This window comes from Peromyscus californicus, unplaced genomic scaffold (assembly GCF_007827085.1).
Source record: "Peromyscus californicus insignis strain IS unplaced genomic scaffold, ASM782708v3 Scaffold_14__1_contigs__length_90479793_seg_2, whole genome shotgun sequence".
Lineage (NCBI taxonomy): Eukaryota > Metazoa > Chordata > Mammalia > Rodentia > Cricetidae > Peromyscus > Peromyscus californicus.
In genome coordinates, this window is record NW_026294436.1 from 12,699,633 (window position 1) to 12,715,806 (window position 16,174).

The window sequence follows — 16,174 nt, forward strand, 5'->3', positions numbered from 1 at the left end:
TAAGGCAGATCTCCAGGCCATGGCTGACACAGGCAGAGTATGAAACCCTAATCTTGGTGAGAGACATTCAGGCTTAGCCAGAGCTGCTCCTGTGCTCTACCTCACAGGGACACAGAGATGTGTCCTGTGACTTTCTGGTAGCTTCTCACGGGTGGGATTTGCAGACCAGAAGCTTTGCCGAACATACCACCCACTATTGCTAAATCAATCAAGATGGCATGCATTTAAAACTTTAATCCTCTTTAAGTCTTTGGAGAGGTGCTGTCCTCCTGGGGACTCGTGGATTTAGTTGGGTGGCTATGCATGCTGGCTTCACAATTGCTGCAAATAGATCTCCCGGAGGAAGTCATTCCTATTCATCTGCCTTATTAAGCTGTGCATGCTGGGGCATGGCCAAGGAGTGAAGGAGAGGGAAGCCAGACATTGACGTCACTTCTCAGGGGATCCATTCCACTACAGCAATAGCACCCGATTCTGGGGGTGCAGGGAATCGGAATATGGAGATCAATGCTCCCAGGAGTTATGCTGAACAAGAAGAATATGGAAGTGAAGAGACAGGGCTGGAGAAATGGCACAGTGGTTAAGAGAACTGACTGCTCTTCCAGGGGAACAGAACCCAGGCGACTCACAACCACCTGTAACTCCAGCTCCAACAGTGATGCGGGGGAGGTCTAGAGAGATAGCCTAGTCAGTAAAAGGTTTACTTTGCAATTCTGAGGACCTGAGTTCAATACCCAAACGCCTTGTTGAAAAATAAAGAAAGATGGGTATGGCAGCACAGGCTTTCTGTCCCAGTGTTGGGGAGGCAGACTAAGGAGGACCCTCGGAGGCAGGGAGTTAACTCCCTGGCCAGCCAGCCTAGCTTTCTTCTTGAGTTCCAGGCCAGTGAGAGACTATGCCTCAAAAAAAAATGATGGATGGTACCTCAGGAATGATACCAAAAAAGTCTGACAAAGTCTGTCTTTTGTCTTCCACATGTGCACGGTACACACACACACACACACACACACACACACACACACACACACACACACACTACAGTGGTCGGCACAAAGTGGGCGTTTGCTGTTGCTACTTTAAACTGATAAGAACAGATACTACACTTGATCTTAGCCAAAAGGCCGAGAAGCGATGCTGTTGCTACTTTAAATATTACTCTTCACATCTGTCTACAGGAATGGTCTGTTCATGCCCTCAGTACACACAAGCAGGTAAACTGTACCCCACAGCACGCATCCCAGAGCGGACATAGACTTCCACAATCATTGACCGACTCACCTGACATTTAAAATGATCTCCTCTTCCCCCTCACTCCCAACACTCTCTCCTCACCCCTCTTGGACTGTACCGGGCCACATCTTGGCATGTGCATAAGCTATATATTCAGATGGGGGAGGGGGGGAGACCAAAGGCAAACAAACCCAGGGAGGGTACAGAAGGAAGGAGAGAGGAAGAAGTTTTAGAAGCGGAGGTGGATGCCGGATGGCCTTTGTCTCCTCTGCAGCAAGCCCTCTCCCAGGCATCACGCTTTCTTTACAAGGTTGAATTATTGATTACACGGGGGCCCGAAGAAAGATGGTGTTTTCTCTTTGTTGGAGTTCAGCTCTTCCTGCCAGCTCCTAGCACAGCTGGGTCACTGTAGCTTTAGCGGACAGAATAAGAAACATCTACAACAGCCGAACTGGAAGCAAGCCAACCCGAAAGTGGTCTCCACTCTGGGAGTCCACATTACCCTGAGTTGGACTGCTGATCGCAGGCCGGCAATTTGGTCTAGAAGCCTGCCGCAAGTCAACCGGGCTAGAAGCAGGTAGATAAGAAACCACTTTATAGAACTGACCACAGGTGGGTGCTCTCACTCTGCCCTAGGCCTGCCTTCTCCGAAGATGCTTCACTAGTCTTGTTAGTGGGTTTAGCACAGCCTGTGGGAGACAGGTAGCCCGAGAAAACAAGGCATGTATCCCAACACAACATTGTAAACTTACTTAAAACCTTATGATATTTTCTCCCCCACCTAACTGATAACTTGATCCCACAGTTCTCCAGTGTGAACTTTGAAGATGACAACAGTCTCATTGCAAGGCCATGTAAAATAAATGTCTGTGTACTTGTCTGATTCTCTGGGCTGTGGGGTGGACAGGCCTGTAAGAGCTTCATGAAGAAGCTGGCCAGAAGGCACGCCCACTCCCCAGGTAGGAGCAATGCCAAGACTCCACCCGAGGAAAAGTAAGCTCTGAGGGTGGCAGTTTTCAGACAGCAGTGTGGACTCAGCTGCTCTTCTTTAAATATGCACACATTCCCAGAACCACCCAGGCTGATCCCATACAGGTGGTCAAATCACTGCTCTGAGGAGGAAGAGAGCATGCACAGACTATAAACATAATGTTTAATTCTTCCAAAGAGAAGCCTTTTGGATAATTTATTATGCACACAACCTGGCTGGCTGGGCTCTGAGGTTGGGATGGGAGAAGCTCCCGATGGACATGCAGCGGAGCCTCAGCCATGGAATGAGGGTCACACGGTTCCCTGTTCCTCGCTTTTCCCAGGCTGTCTTCTCTGTCACCATCTTTTCCTTGCTGCCCCATTGGCACGACTGCCCTGCCCCGTAGGTCTATTGGAGGACAGGCTCTCCCAATGCCCCTCAGAGACTTCAACTGTTGAGCAGACACATCATCTGTCTCAAAGGGGAGGTAGCCAGGAAAACAGGCCATCCATGCAGGCGACTGGGTCAATGGCTATTTGGACCACTGACTACTAAGAAAATGGGATAGTTAGCTTTAATAATGACTGGGACACACCCCAGAGTCACCTGGGAAGAGAGCCTTAATGAAGGATTGTCTAGATTGGGCTGCCTCGTGAGGGGCATCATTCCTTAGGCAGGGGGTGAGGGGGGTTCCTAAACTGTATGATATGGAGAAAAATAGAGCTGAGCACAAGCGAGTGAGCCTGTGCGTTCATCCCTCTCTGCGCTTGCCTATGGATGTGATGTGGCCAGCTGTCTCAGGCTCCTATCACTGTGATGCCTCCACAGAATGGGACATACCGTGGAATTGTGAGCTCAAATAAACCCTTTCTCCCTAAGCTGCTTTTTGTCAGGGCTTTTTTTATCCTGGAACTAGAAGTTAACCAGAAATAGGTGGTGTTTTCTTCCCTTTGCCCCTTTAATGGCTTATTCACATCAACCCTGCCTATTGCAGGAGTTGGCACACTTTCTGAGAAGGCAGCTACCCAGTTCTGATATTGCACCACAGAAGCTGCCAGTCAGACACAATTTGTGGATGGCTGGGCTTGGTGTCTTGTAACGAAAGTTTATTAGCACAAACGGGCTGCATTCATCCGCTTGGACTCTCATAACAAAACATCGCAGTCTGTGGCTTACACAGCGAAAATGTATGCCCTAGTTGTGGAGGCTAGCAGTTCAAGATCAAGATACGGGGGAATTATTTCCTCTTGAAGGCTTTCTCTTCTGCATTTAAGAGAGCCACACTGAGTTGGTGTTCTCATGTGGTCTTTTCTCTGTGTGTGTCTCTTTCATAGGGCATGAATCCCATTGACCCAGTGTGCCATTCTCATGATTTCTGTGGTATATTTGCTTTGCGAAGGACTCCTTTCTGAATGTCATCATGCTGAAGACCAAGATTGTGACGTGTGAATTTAAAGGAAGACACATACTCTGTCCATAACAGAGAGAATAGATGTGATGTCAGTCGATGGAAGGACACAGATAATCCACATCAGATAGAATGGAATTTATCCTGGTAACTGTGATCTACACATGTCTCTTCTATTCTGTCAAATTTCTATCACCTTTCAAACCTATTGCTTTTACCAAGCCTTTCCTCCACAGCTATCTGAGCAATACCATCAACAGTCTGAGGTATTTGCTTTAGAATGAATATCAAAAAGGGTCTCACTGGGGTCCTCATGGGCTATTCTGTCAAAGGACTTGGCTAGTTTTACAGGACTGTAGCATCTTCTGGACGTCTGTTTAAATGTTTTCCCTCTAAACCACTTCAACAGAGAGCCTGCTTTTCAGGACAAATTCAATCCCTGCTGTTGGCTCAGAATCCTCAGGAGAAGTAACGGGGGCTACAGAAGGCTGAGGAGGAAAAGGGCAGACAGAGTTACAGCAGACCCCTGCAGGCTGTTCCCAGTGTGTGCTGGATGAATGCAAACTCACATGTTACCACTGTTCTATTTAAAGCCAAAAGTCTGCACGAAAACCTCAGTGGATCCTCAACTGGAAGTTTTCCATCAATGACCGGTCTTGTCCTTGTCCTTGTCCACCCTCCTGTCATGGTCCTTCTTTTGGCACCCCCATCATGAACCAGAAACCACGTCATTTCAGCACGAAGGCTGTAAAACAGCGACAGCATGCTCTTGTTTCCTGTAACAACCTCGCATCTTGAGGCAGCATCTCATGTATACTGTGCCAGCCTCAAACTCTCTATGTAGCTAAGGATAACCTTGAACTTCCAACTTGCCTGCCTCCACCTCCTGAGATCCGGGATTACAGGCTTTTGCCACCATGCTATGTCTATGTGGAGCTAGGGATGAAACCCAGGGCTTCCTGCATGCCAGGTAGGCACTCTACCAATGGAGCCAATGCCCAGACCGACCATCCTCATTTAACCGTGCTGGCTCCAGAGTGCCAGGCTCCAGTGCTGTCTTCCAGGAAGCAAAGGAGTCTTTAAAAGTACACCATAAAAGCTGATGTGGTGGCTATCTCCTCCTCTGGGCATAAGCAGAATTTTTCAGATATGATTTTTTTTAAAGAATTTATGGTTTTCTGAGTCATCTTAAAATACCATTCTTGACAATGGAATGAAGAGAATTAATGGTTTCTTTTCTTCCAGGGAACATTATTTTCAAATGAATCTATACTATTCAAGAGGTAATTTGGTAGTTGAATTATTATGTCACTATAATAGTTAATATTGCCAACTTGACAAGTTCTAGGATCAAGTTGAAGAGCCAAGCCTCTGGGCATGTCTACAAGAGATGATCTAGATTAGGTTAATTTAGGTGGGCAGACCCACCGTACTTGTGGGCAGCACCATCTCACAGGCTCATGTTCCGGGGTTGAATAAAAAGGAGAAAGCAAGCTGGGCACCAGCATTCACCTTTTCCTGCTTCCTGGCTGTGCCGGCCATGTGACCAGCTGTTTCCCATTCCTGCCGTGATGGACTGACTCTACCCTTGATATATGAGCTAAATAAATCTTTTCTTCTGTAAGTTGCCCTTGGTAGGAAGTTTGTCACAGCAGTGAGGAAGGTGACCAATAGAGTCGCTTACTAAGAATGCAGTTTCGATTATATCAGTTCTTTCTCTGATACATTATGTCCTGACACATCAAAAGGAACAACCATCCATCAGTAGTTTCTGGCAAGGCCAATGGGTCATTGGTTATAAAGCAAGCAGTGATAGTTTTGATAATGAACTAAAATTGGTGTGTGTGTGTGTGTGTGTGTGTGTGTGTGTGTGTGTGTGTGTGTGTGTGTGTAAGATGTGTGTTCCTATTCATACATATGTGGAGGGGCCAAAGGAGGACATAGAGTGTCCTGCTCTATCACTTTATACCCTATTTCTTTGAGATGGTGTTTATCACAGAACCTGGTCCTCAGTGCCTTTCAGCTAGGCTGGGGACGAGCAAGCCCCAGCAATCCTCCTGTCTCTGCCTTGTGCTGGGTCAGAGATGTGCCTATAGATACTCAGCTTTTTTATGTGGGTTCTGGAATGGTTTCTGGTTTTTCACAGAATCTGGGTCCTCATAGTTGCATAGTAAGTACTCTTATGCAGTGAGCCATATTCCCAGTCTGTTAACAGTTTTTATCAGTGAAAATAAGCTAGAACAAATTCCTAACAGGGCTTGGAGGCACAGATACACTATGCTGTAAGCCAAAGGAACAGGGTCTTTCATGAGATTCTCTCATCAAGTGCTGAAGCTTCTAGGTTTGATGCATCGCTTTTAGTATCTCCTTCTCCATCTCCAGAAGGGAGTTGAGAAAAGGCAAAGAGATGTTTCATGTTAATTCTGAGAAAACTGCTTACTCAACACAAAGAATGTAGATTTTAAGAGACCAACAAAGTTGGACTAGAATTCTCCTTCAGCTACTTCCATGAATAAATATGCTTTATTTCTTAAAAACCTCAATGTACCCCTTCACAATTTGGAACACATATGAAGTCAAGATACATCTTATATCCAGTGGCATATTGCAGTGTTGGTCAACCAGGTGGTAGCCATGACCTACAGTTTACTGAGTGAAGACACAGCAGCAGAGTTGGAGAAATCATTGCCAGCTACACATTGGACAAGAGGATTAATGTCTTGACTGTATAAAGAATTCAAAAAATGAAGTCGAACAAACTATTTAGTAAGTGGCCTAATGGAACAGACAAAAAAATCCTCAAAAGATGAAGCACAAATGACCAATCAACGTGAAAAATACTCAACATCTCTAACCATCAGAGAAATGAAAATAAAGATGACATCAAGATTCTATTTCATCCCAGTAGGAATTGCAGTCCTTAAGAAAACTAAGAAATGCTGGTGAGGATATGGACCAAAGGGACCCCCTATTCACTGCTGGAGGATATTTAAACTAGTCTAGCCACTGCGGATGTCAACAGGGAGAGTCTTCAAAAAACGAAAAATAGATCTCCTATACAACCCAGCTAGATCACTACTGCTGGTCTACCTGAAGGGCTTCAAGTGAACGCATCTCCTCTCTAGTTTTGTTTTTTTTAAATTCATCATCACTATTCTAAAAAGAGCTAAGCTACTGAACCGACTTAGGCGTCCAACAACAGAGGAACGGTAAAGAAATATGGTTTCTAATACATAATGAGATTTTGCTCAGACATAAGAAAGAATAAAGTTGTCATGTCATTTGCAGAAAAATCGATACAAGTGGAGATAATCACACTGATTGAGTTGTCCTATGTGTTGTCTCATTTATGCATGCACTCTACTCATTACAGATGTATATAAAATCATATCTATATGTATGTATACACACACAGATGGCAAGGAAGTAGAGAGGAAACTGGTTAGGAGAATGAAGAAGACTAGTGGGTGGAGCAGAGAAAGGAGGAGAAAGAGGACATCAGAGTATGGGACAAATATGTTCACACTTAATACAATAGAGTAAAAAGTGAGAAGACAGTGTTTTAATTTTTATATTTATTTGTGTGTGTGTATATGTGTGTGTGTGTGCAACATGCCACAGTCCTCAAGTGGAGGTCAGAAGACAACTTGTAGAAGTTGCTCTACCCTTCCACCATGAGGACCCTGAGGCTCAAACTCGGGTCGTCATGCTTGGTGGTCAGTGCTTTCACCTGCTGAGGAAGAAGCAGCTGCTTCCTTGTCTCGAGGGCTATTTGCTTCATCTTTATTTAGATAGAAACAGTTCACAAGGAGAAGTATGAGGGGCCTGGGGAGAGAAAATTTAACATGAACCTGGAATATCTTGTCCTCCATAACAAGGATATGTTCAAACTACAGGGTAGTAAGCCATGATGGGAATCTGTTGAAAGGCCATGGGAACCAACCTTCCAGTGAGTGCCCAAAGCCAGAGGCAGTATGAACAAGAAAACAAACAACAGTTGTTTTGGATTACAGCCTTCAGCACACAGTAAATCCCTACAAGTCCGTCCCATATAAATAAATAATTGAAAATGCAAATATTTGGAGGACAGGACTCAGCTCTTCCTCAAGGAAGAATGCCAATCAATACGTGTAAAAGGAAGGGCCTGGGGGAGGGCTTAGTCAGTGAAGTGCCTGCCACACAACCAGGAGGGCAGGCTGATCTCCAGGTTAAAAAAAAAAAGTGTCTGTAATTCTAGAACTGAGGAGCCAAGGCAAGAGGATCCTGGAGCTTACTGGCCAATCAGCCTAGGCTAGCAGATAAGCTCCAGTTTCAGTGAGGACTGACTCTGTTTCAAAGAACAGGGCAGGGAATATCAAGAAAGACTGCCAACATTGGCCTCTGACCTCCCCATACGCATGCACGTGTTCATACATACTCACATGAATATGTACAGACATATCACAAACACACATACACATATATGCAAAACCTACACAGAGACATGCAAAAGGATTGAGAGAAAGAGAAACGAAGATTAGAGAACCGTAGTAGAAACTGACATCAAGATTGTTTAGTCAAGTTTGAGGAGAAATGGGGTATTTGCATAGTTTCAGATGGTCTCCCTCAACAGGGGCTGGAGAGATGGCCAGGGGGACAAGAGCACTTGCTGTTCTTGCAGCGGATAAGAGTTCAGGTAGCTTACAAACCACCTATAACTCTTCCTCTAGGGGATCGGATGCCTTCTAGCCTCCAAGGGCACCTGCATGCAGGCGTGCATAAACACACACATACACACAAACACATACAAGTAAATACAAGTAAAATCTAAAGAAAAAGATTCCCCTCAAACTGTTTATTAATTGCAGGTAGAAAACACAAACCTCACGATGCAGAAACCCCAGCAGGCTGCACTTGAATTAAGCAAAGTGAACGTCACCAATAAATAATAAGACATATTGGCAGCATGCTCCCTTTGGTAGGAGGCACAGAAGGGAACCTTCCTTCTGAGTATTCCTGTCAAAAGTGAAAAAAAAAAAACATCATCCCAGTCATGGTTGGGCAATAGACAGAGCCGACCTGTTGGGCAGTGAACAGTCACCTGATCACTTCTTCAGAGCATCGAGATTAGTAAAGACAAGAAGGATGAAGAGTTGTTAGAGGCCAGACAAGAGGAAGGAGACATGGCAAAGAAAGGCAACATGGGACCGTAGAATGGAAAAAAGAAGTGAATGGGGACCCTGCATGAGAAGCTTAGTCCTCTTGTTATCAATGAGCCAGCGTGCAGTTCCTGGTTTTGATCATTGTATTATTTACTTTTCTCACAGCTGTGTCAAAACACCCAACAAAGGCAACTCCAGGGAGGATTTATTTGAGCTCACAGTTTGAGGGCACAGTCCATCGTGCGGGGAAATCAAGGCGGGGGTGGGGAGCACTGCTCATACTACACCCATAGACAAGAAGCAAAGAGAGGTGAATGCTGGTTTCTCCTTGTTATTTGCACCAGGACCACAAACCATGGGCTAATGTCACCCACATTTAGGGTACGTCTTCTCCCTTCAATGAACTCAGCATAGAAACTCCCCCAGAGGCATGCCTAGAGGCTTGTCTCCTAGATGAGTCTGGATCCTGTCAAGTTGACAGTCCATATCAGCCATGGCACTCGTTGAACTATTATGTAAGTGACTGACACGAGCAGAGGCCTAGTGCGCAGAAACGGTCCTGTCATGCAGCTTTGTCCGCAAGTCTGCAGTTTTCCCAAACGAAGTCTGTTGTTTTCAAAGTCATTGACATGGGTGGGAGAGATTGTCAGACACACTTCTTCATTGTCCACAATGGAGAGAGAGAGAGAGAGAGACAGACAGACAGACAGACAGACAGACAGACAGAGAGACAGAGACAGAGAGAGACAGACAGAGAGATAGACAGAGACAGAGAGACAAACAGAGACAGAGAGACAGAGACAGAGAGACAGACAGAGACAGACAGACAGAGAGAGACAGATACATACACACAGAGAAACAGAGACAGAGGGAGACACAGACACACAGAGAGAACATAGCTGACAGTCACACCCCGAAGCTATGACCTGAAGGGTTGGGGGCTCCTAGAATGTGTGGTGCTGGGAATATTACAACACTACTTGGGGGATCGTTTCTCCCACACTCCGTGTTTCCTTGCAGGTGAAGGGAACTCTATGCCTGTAACTCTTTGCATCCCACATTTTATTCTTCCGCAGAGACAGAGTGACATGTAACATTGACATATCTGGGAAGGATGTACTGTACATGTGCTGTCTTCCCATATGCCTCCCTTCTTGGGAGTCAGTGCTTACAGAAAACAGGTAGTCTACACTGTACCTCTGTCAAGAAACTCCCTTGTCTCCGACTGGGGAAACCAGCTAATTGGAAGATGCTAATTTGAAAGCACATCTAATTCTCACCCCAAAGTTATTCCTTCCATCCCAGTTCTTCTAAAACAAGAGATGTGTTCGGTTCCAACCATCTTGTTCCTCCTTTTAATTCTCAGTTACTTCTGAACTCGGGTGAGGAGGAGGCTGGCAGCTGAGCTCTCTTTAGAGTCCATTAGATTCCACTACATCCCAGAATGCACAGCGACCCAGGAATGACTTCTGGAGCCACGGTTCTCTAGGTGGTTGGCAAGCATCATCAAAACTCATCTTCCATTCCAAATAGCCTCTGGACTTAGAGCCTCACAAACACAAACATTTAGTACTGCTTTTGATAGATACATCAAGCATCTTCCATCTCCATTGGGACTGAACATTCTTTAGCCCCCTACCTCGAAAGATACGACTTTGGGTCATCCAGAAAGACTTGGGCACAGCTCCATCACAAGCCGCATGCCGCAAGCACGCTTTTAAAAGTTATTTCTCTGGGCTGAGGAGATGGCTCCACAGGCAGTACATGAGGACTTGAGTTCAATCTCCCGGCACCCATGTATAAAAGCAGGTTTTGGTGGCGCACATTGAAAGTCCCAATGCTGGGAGGGTGGAGACAAGCAGAAAAGCCAATCCAGACAAATTGCTCTAGGTCAATGAAAGAAACCTCTGTGTCAGAAACCAATGTGTCTGGAACCTGAGGAATGATACCCAAGGTAGTGGCTTCAGCACGCACAAGTCCTCTGATGCGCACACACACACACACACACACACACACACACACACACACACACACACACATACATACAGGGTGGGAGGGATGGAGGGAGTGAGGGAGAGAGAGAGAGGAAGAGAGAGAGAGAATTAAAAGAGAGGCACAAAAACCGTGCGTGCTCTCCACGTACGGGCCACCACACACGACTCTTTTCCCAGCACTGACTTTGTCTCTGCTCCCTCTGCTGCTGCAATGGAAATGCCTAAGCAGAGTCCTTCGACAGTCCATGCCTTTCCACTCCCTTTGCAATTCAATTTGAAGTCCAACTTCTGTGGTAAACCGCCTGTCTGCGAACGCCTGTCTGAGGGTGAGACTAATCTTTCTCCACTTGAAAAATAACCAACACTTACAGCACCATAGTTATGATCATATCACAATAAATATTCTATGCAGGACCAGGAACAGCTCCTTCAAGAAAAATGTGTGGAGACGGGTAATTGGAATGAACTATATGTGTTTTCGCTGAGCCTTGGACGCAATAGCCAGAACAAAGATCTTCCATCCATTCCCAAGCATGTATTTTTTTTTTTCTCTTTAAAGAACACCATGTAAGGATTTTTGACATCCTCTGCATCATAATAGGAACAACTCTGGAAAAAAAAAAGCCTGTCTGCGCTCGAGCCTCGTTACTGCCGTGACGGGCTCTGGTTATCCTGGATAAAGAGAAACGGCCTGGAGATGTATTTGCTCCCGAACAATTCTGTACACCAGCTCTTAAGTACTCCTATTTTACCCTGCTTGAGAATAACTGAGAGGCCAAAGAAATCCCCTCCTTCTGAGCTGCAGATGTCTTGGGAAGCCAACGAGAATGCCTACAGGCTATCTGAGAACAGCGAACTCTGCCTGCACCTTCACAGTGATTGGATTGGCCCGTCTCTGCCTAGCCAGGTGGAACCAGGGTAATGCGAAGGGGTTGTAAAGACCACTAAAAAAAAAACAACAAAAAACCAGACCATTAAAACAGCTACAGCAACAAAACAGACCGAGCCAATGTAACTGGGAGGCGTTAGGTCAGACTACCTTTTCATAATTTAATGTGTGTGTCTGTGTGTGTGTGTGTGTGTGTGTGTGTGTGTGTGCGTGTGTGTGTGTGTGTGTGTGTGTGTGTGTAAGCACTCCTGTACATAGGTGTGCACGTTTGCAGAAGCTGAAGGACGTCCTTGACTGTATCCTCAAGAATGCCGTTTATCTCCTTTGAGGCAGGGCTGCTCATTGCCTTGGGGGTTGCCCATTAAGGTAGACTGGCTAGTCAGTGGGCTCCAGGGATCTTCTTGTTTTTGTCTCCCCAGTGCTGGAATCACGTGTCACCCTGTCTGGCTTTGTTACGTAGGTTCTGGAGATTTGAACTCAAGTCCTTATGCTTTCAAGATGAGCTTTCTGAACTGAGCCGTCTCTCCCGTTCTCTGTTACCTGTGCTGTTTCCACGGAGGTCCTGAGGACAACAAGCAGCCAGCCCATGACGTGTGAGGCCGATTAGTCATCTCCTTCAGTTTTCCCCTGGGTTTGGATTTCTCCGTGCTGTAAGAACTTTCTGAGCAAGGGAGGTTCCTGTGCAGGATTGCCCCCCCAGTATCTTTATTCTCCATCTTGTGTGTGTGTGTGTGTGTGTGTGTGTGTGTGTGTGTGTGTGTGTGTGTGTGTAGTGGGATTGAGGGAATAGATTTTTCTTTGTAACTTGAAAAACTTGTGTATGTGTGTGTGCGCGCGCGCGCACGCGCGTGCACATACATGCATGTGGATGTGCACATAATGTGTGGAAATCAAGCACAGTGGAGATCAGAGAACAAACTCTGGTGCCAGTCTTTACCTTCTACCTTGTTGGAGACAGGCTCTCTTGTTGTTCACTGCCGTGGATGCCAGGCCAGCTGGCCCTGAGCTTCTGGGTAGCCCCGTTTCCACCTCCCATCCTACTAGATCACTGGAGTTACTACTTGTGATCTAGTTACTACTGTGGAGTCCAGCTTTACAATGGGCTCTGAGGATCTGAACTCAGCTGCTCACACTTGCAAGGTAAGTGCTTTATCCACCAAGCCGTCTCCTCAGCCCCATGGGATGTACTGTAACAGGCTCCATCAGTGACTTATGGACTTGGGCTCTTGCATTCTGAACCTTGATGGCCTTGACTGCTATTCTCAGACAGCACAAAGATTGCAGGAGGCCCAAAGTTCCTCAGCAGTTTCTTGCATCTGAGTTCACCAAAATGTAGGAAGAAGAAAGTCCTTGGTGGATAATGGTTCCCTGTGGAACTAACAAGAACATCTAAGTACCTCCAGCAAGCAGCTTTCTATTTGACACTACAAACGAGATATTCTCCTCTGCAGAAAATATTTTCATAGTTTAAGCTTGACTTGCTCTTTTTCTTCTTTCTGTGTGCATTCATGACATGCATGTGCATATGCATTTTTCCCTGTGTAGTATTAAAGTGTGTGTGTGTGTGTGTGTGTGTGTGTGTGTGTGTGTGTGTGTGCCTGTGCATGCAGAGGACCATGTTTGATGTCAAGAATCATCTTCTGTCGCTCTTCCCCCTCACTCATGGAGACAGATGTCTTAGTCAAACCCACAGCTCTTCAGTATGGCAAGTCTTGCTAGCCAACTTGCTATGGAAATCTCCTGTCTCTGCCTTCTGCAGTTGGAATTCTATCACTACCTACCCACATTTTATGTGGCCTTCAGGGATCCAAACTCTGACCCTCATGTGTGTGAGGCAGGTGCCTTAACAGCTGAACCATCATCACCCAGCCCCTTAGTTAGACTTCCATCCACAGAGTTCTGTGAATCCAATTTCTGGAATGTCCTGTCAATCTTGAGATAAATGTCACTTTTGAGGATAACTTGCTTTGTTTTCCAAATATGAAAAGGGCCAAGATGAAGGTTCTCTGACTGCATTTCAATGTTCCATTTAAGCAAAACAGTGGTTTCTCTTCAAGCGAAGAAACCATCTGGATCCTCTTTCTAGGGATCCCTGGAAGCATTATGCTCCAATTTTTCTGATTTTGCATATGAATTTTTTTTTAAAGATGAAGGCAGCAGACAGACAGTTGACCCTTATAGGTTCTAGCTGTCATGAGAAGGGGGAGGTTAGGGCTGTTTTCTTGTTGAAAAGCATAGGAAGTCTAGGGATGGGGCTCAGCTGGTAGAGTGCTTGCCTGGCACCTATGAAACCCTGGGTTGGTGCCCACCACCACATGAACTGCATGGTTATACATGCCTGGAGTTCCAGCTCTTGGTAGTAGAAGAAAGAAGACCAGAAGTTCAAGGTTATCTTCGGTTACCCAGCAAGTTTAAGGACAGCCTGAGATACTGCCTCAAACAGCAAAGAGGGGTGGGGCTAGAGACATGACTTAATAGTTAAGAACATTTCCTCCTCTTGTAGAGGACCCAAATTTGCTTCCCGTTAGCCGTACTGGGTGGGTCACAACCACCTGCAACTCCAGCTCCCGGGGATCCAAAGCCTTCTTCTGGCCTCTGTGGGCACCTACATACACATGGAATTCATTCACACACACACATACATACATACATACACACATAAATAAAAATAATTTTAAAAAGAAAAAAAAGCTAGCAAAGCTGACAAAAAAAGCTTTCTTGATGTGATCGCATCCTTTCAACTAGAATTTCATGATTAAGTTATGCCAAAGATGCAACAGCCTCAAGCTAAACACCAGTGTGCCTGGGAAGTGATCAGGAAAGTGCAGAAAGCCTGTGTTTTTAGGAGTCACGAGCCTGGGGGAGTGTCCCAAGACCACCCACTAATAAACCGTGTCTCCTTAGGTGAATGCTAAGCGTTTTCTCCACTGAAGTTGCTCTTATTGCCTAAAGCATCCTTAAGAGACAGAGCAAGCCATGTTCAGGGTGGAAGCACAGAAGCCCTTCGGCAGCAGCAATAGCTGTTGGAGTGTTCACAGGAACCAACTAGATACCTTAAATGCCTTTGATGCTGAGGTGCTAACGTAGCCCATGCTGCATGCCTGGGGCTTGGGTGAGGCTGGGCTTAGATTTGCCAGTCGCCAGCACGATTATGTTAGTGATAGGAAGTGCAAGAATTTAAGCAAATGGGCAGATTATTAGAGGCTGGTGAAAGAGTATAAGGGTATGCCTGCCTGGAATGAGAACCCAAGTCGAGTCCCTCCAAAGCCATGTTAAGAAATAAGGAGGCAGAGTGGTAGGCACCACTAACTCGCAGCACTGGGGAGGCAGGGACAGGAAGGTCCTTAGGGTTTGCTGGTTAGTCTAGCTCGGTGAGCAAGTTCCAGGTTCAATGAGAGAACATGTCTAAAAAGGAGACAGAGAATGATTGAGGAAGATACCCACCTTCAACCTCTGGCATTCACATTCATGTTTGTGGACACACACACACACACACACACACACACACACACACACACACACTAGCATAGGGTAAAAAACAGTAGTGCAATGACCATGTTCTCTTTTCTTTCCCCTGTAGGGAAATTTATCCAAATTAAATGGTTTATAAATCTATCCATCAGCAGCAAGTCTGAATGGCTTGTGTTTTATCAAAGATGTATCTACAGCCTTTTGAACTTGCATCTCCTGTATGGGAGAGGACTGGGAGGGGGTGAAGGTGAAGATTTGGAGGGGGTATAACCATATGTGAAATTTTCTTTCTTCTCTAGGGAGTCCATGAGCACAGCTGATGTCCTCGGTGTTACAGAGTTCCCGGGAACGTGATTAGCTAGTGGTGGTCTGGGCCTCCAGCTACCTTGACTACCAAGTTACCTGCATGCCGTATGTGTGTTTCTTGAGAGCATTCCTATTAAGCCAAACCAAGCCAGCCTTGAAAGAAGGATGCCACATTAGACAACCTGGGGGCTGGGCAACAATTCAGAGGGATGCCTTAAAAAACAACCCTCCAAACCAGGCATGAGTCAGCCGCTTCAAATTTACTGAAATGCAAAAGGATATATTCAATATGTCTTCAGACTGTATTCTTATGCTAAAAATCTTTCATCACTGCTATAATATCTATCATTATAGCATGCAACTGATTTGCCTCAATAATTCAATAAACTCAATTCTGCATTTATTTGGTGTCAAATCTCTCTCTCTCTCTCTCTCTCTCTCTCTCTCTCTCTCTCTCTGTGTGTGTGTGTGTGTGTGTGTGTGTGTGTGAGAGAGAGAGAGAGAGAGAGTTGGAAGGAGGGAGGGAAGGAGGCAGGAGAGAGAGAGTCAATAAAAAGGAGAGAGTGTGTGCAGGAGAAAGAGGAGACACGAGGAGAGGAGAAGGGAAGGGACAGAGAAAGGAGAAAGGAGGAGAGAAAGAGAGAGAGGAACATAATAGACTCTTTTAGGCACCTGTGTAGAGAGAATCACGAATGAGCTGTCTTTCAATTTCATTAGGAAAACATTCTTTAAAATACTGAAAGGATTTGGTACTAGGCTGGCGAA

General features: G+C 45.7%; 1 protein-coding gene and 1 pseudogene across 2 annotated transcripts in view; both read right to left on the bottom strand.

Moving 5' to 3' along the window:
• Lypd1 (LY6/PLAUR domain containing 1) overlaps positions 1–16,174 on the bottom strand; it is a 44,601-nt gene that overhangs the window by 12,228 nt on the left and 16,199 nt on the right. The window lies entirely within an intron of this gene.
• On the bottom strand, positions 916–1,133 carry LOC128110220 (uncharacterized; annotated as a pseudogene).